We start from the raw sequence: 3,905 nt of genomic DNA, 5'->3' as shown, positions 1-3,905 counted from the left end.
ACACACACACACACACACACACACACACACACACACACACACAGTGATGGTACATACACCTCAGTTAACTTTTCCCTCCATACTTCACACTGTCCTTAAAACAATACTCAACAATTTCCTTTAATCATTGCTCTAATTTTACACCACACAGTTAAAAAACTTTTCCCTCTGATGTCTGCTTGATGCGGCAGCCTGGGGAGTCTGTGTTTTAATGTTTTTTTCCCCCTACCTAGTCATCTCCGTATGCTCCGTAGGCAATGGGAACCCAAGCCGTTCATTTAATGTTGCGCGAGTGTTCGTCGCACGGTGAGATCAAGAGCCAAATGAGTGCAGGGTGAACAGGAGCCCCGTGAAATCCTCTCGCCAACTTTAATGGAAAGGTTCCCTGCTGAGTACTGAGGACATCTCCTAGCACGCACACACACCCCAAATCTAGACATTTATCTTCAATGAAGCGAGGGGAGCATTACAAAAAAAAGGAAAAAAGATGTGGATGCATGCACGCTCATATACACTTAAAGAAAGCCAGGCCTACTTAAGAGTCCATTCAAAGTAATGGTATCAAAGATGCCCCTGTATGCATGCCACCATATGAAACGATTCAAATCAAGGTGTTTCTTTTCCCCCCCACTGTAATACAGTGGCCATGTGTGAAGTATTAGAGCATTAGAAAAACATGGTTTAAAAGAGAGAATGATCGCATATTGTGGATGATACTTGTGAGCGTATTCATATTTTACAAATGTATTCAAGCTCATTTTGAGGTCACCGAAGAGATGAATGCAGAAAGATAGAGAGGAACAACAAGTGAGCAGAGAAAGGATAAATGCTGAGGGAGGGAAGGGGGGACGAGGATGAAAGAGAAAATAAAAGGGCATGGACAATGGAGAGACGAGACGATTGAAAGGAATAGTGGACAATATATAGCAGAGGGAAAGATACGTTATGGAAAATAACTAAAGAAGGAGGAGTCACCCAGGGTTGCATTGATTTGGGAGCAGGCGCCAACCTCCGGTTTACCGAAAAGTAAAGCCAAAGCTGAAATGCCATAAACTTGCATTCTCTCTACTGGCCTTTAGGGGGCAACTCCTCTGGTGGCAAAAAGAAGTCCAACATGCAAGTCAATGATACGCATCACTCCCCATCCTCTCTATCTATCTGGGGAGCGATGAGGCCAAACACTCTTTGTTCTGCTGCTACAATAACAATTTGAAACGTGAGCTGAAATACCAATGTGATACACATCCACCCACATTAATATCTACCTTAACATCATTGAGGCACTTTGTGTTAAAAGAAATCTGCCAATATGGTACAAGATAATTTTTCAGGTCATTTGAAACATATTAAAAAATATACTGTTTATTTTTCTATCCGTGTAACTGTTGGTATTAGTGGAATCATCTATATCAGAATGTTCAACTAATGTAAAAATATGATGACATTTTTGAGAGATAATAAAGTGCTACTGATAAATATCTCCTTGTCTTACCCAGAAAAAAAAAGATATAACAGTGATATGACATTTTTCACTGCGTACTACCCAGACCCACTCTGCTACTACACATTGCCAGTCAAGGAACGTCTATGCACACACACACACACACACACACATCAAATAACAGGCACACATACAGAATCTCTAGACTCGTGTGGAAAGTTGAAAGCAGCACTTATGGCACGATAATTAACTTGGACTCTTTCTCTGTCGCAGTGCCCCCTCCCGCCTCTCATTAATCACTAACACTGTTTGTCTTTCTGACTCTTGGATGAACCACTCTCTGAAAATATGGTCAGAAGTCTCTGACAACTTTCCCTGCTTTCCCAGACTGACAGATGCTGACCATTTGGAGCAACAAAAACAGAAAAACAAACATGAATTCCCTTTTGTAATCTCTTCATTACAGCTCCTGCTTTAAAACAAAAATAATCCTGATCTCCCTGAAACAATGTGTACTCTCTGTTTTTATTTGTGGAATCCTTTATATTCTTGGCCAGAGTTCAATCCAGCATTCTTGTTGTGGCATTTCTGCTCATGGCTGGTCAGACCTGAGGTAAAACTTTAAAGAGATGACTTCTCTGAGTCACGTCATCTGAAGCCGGGAGCTTCTAGTCCATTACCTCATTTTAGTCCCTTTTTCCTTCTCCCATATGCTGAAATGTTATGTCTTCTGACACAGCTTGCCAGATATTTCTCATTTCCCGACAATGGCAGCCTACATATGACTGTACTTTAAGAGGTTTGAAAAATTACGGGCATTTGTCCAGAGCAACAGATATGGCTCTGGCCTGCAAAAAGTCAATGTGAGAGAGGAACTGAAACAAAATAAAAAATGCATTATTTGATGGCCAAGAAAATGGACATTAGCAAATTATCTCACTGGTGAATACGCTTTCCAATACTGACTAATCAAAGAAGATGCCACTCAAACACAGAGAGGCTATGTCTTAAAAACCTTACACCTGCCTTGACGCCCAGCAATGGGCAACTCATCTGGTGAAAAAATATCAGTGTGATTGTGTAGAAGTCTATAGGAAAATGACCCTACCTTTCACTTGATTTGTGACCTCATTAAACATTTAAACATTGTTCAAGTCTTCAAAACAGTATGTTTTTATTTAGTAGATGATATAAAGTACAATCAGATATAAAGTATCTCTTTGGATGAAAAGAGACTGGAAGGAGTCGGCTGTTAATCTTTTCCGCTACAATACAAGCATGCCTGTATTTAGAGGTAGCCTTTAAAAGGGTCGTCCACAAAGCAACTGGTGATCTTTCATTCAGTCTATGAAAAACACCCAACGAGGTTAAAATGCACTGAGTCACAGTTCAAACTGCACAAAAGATAAACTGTCGCCTGTGTAATGTATGTGGTCAGTATGGACAGTCTCCACTCAGATACAGCAACCGTGTTTCACAGCAGTTCATGGAATAGCAATCTATTGGTTTTGTATACATCCATTCATCCATCCATTGTCTATCGCTTATCCTGTATTCAGGGTCGTGGGGGGGGGGCTGGAGCCGATCCCAGTTATCATTGGACAGGTCGCCAGTCTATCACAGGGCCGGTTTTGTATACACAAATTGTCCAAAAACGTATTTTCATGTCAGTCAGCACAAAAATAATTCCAATGGAGAAACAACTGGGATTGTTTTATTGTGGTGGCAACGTCCAGAACTAGTGATATTAGGAAAGAATACTTGTTGCGGTTGGTGGATGGCTCCAACAACACAGAACTTTGAGTGACGAGACTGTGTCCAACACCACGTCCAAACCCTACTATATGTAGTTATGTGTATCCCAACCATGACCAAGTTTGGAGTGCAGACACTTTTCCAATTGTTATACATTAGTTTTGAAGTCGTGCTGTGTGACAAGAAAAAAAGGGAAAAAGTGTGTCCCTGTACACGACTTAGTAGATTTCATTTTTGGGACAATTTCACAAACTAACTTGTGTTGTATATAGTGCATGAGAGCCAACCCTGAACTAACCCTGGGACCAGGCTCCAAGAACGGTCACGCTTTTAGGTCCTCATTTCCACTTTGTAGAAATATTCTAAATATACTTCATATCACTTCACATGTGGAGTTTCATTTGATCAAGATTCTAATAGAGTACTTACAACCCTTCTGTCTTTCAGCCTCCCCCTCTCTCCATCGAGCACTTTAGTAGCACTCCTCTCCCTCCCTCTCTCTTTCTCTCTGTGTCCAGTCATCTCTGGTAGCCCTCTGTCATCCACTGGCAACGCTGTGAGTGAAGCCATGCTGTCTGAGCCATGGCATCCTGTATGGCTCGCCAGGCTGGGCTTGAAAGGAGAGGCAGAGAGGACCTTGGTGAAATTGGCACATCCATGACACGGTGGGTAACGACTCCCTTGTGCCAAACACCATATCCTATAATTC

The sequence above is a fragment of the Eutrigla gurnardus genome, assembly GCF_963514095.1.
Source record: "Eutrigla gurnardus genome assembly, chromosome: 11".
Lineage (NCBI taxonomy): Eukaryota > Metazoa > Chordata > Actinopteri > Perciformes > Triglidae > Eutrigla > Eutrigla gurnardus.
The sequence above is the reverse complement of the archived record's forward strand: the minus strand, read 5'-3'. Positions refer to the sequence as shown.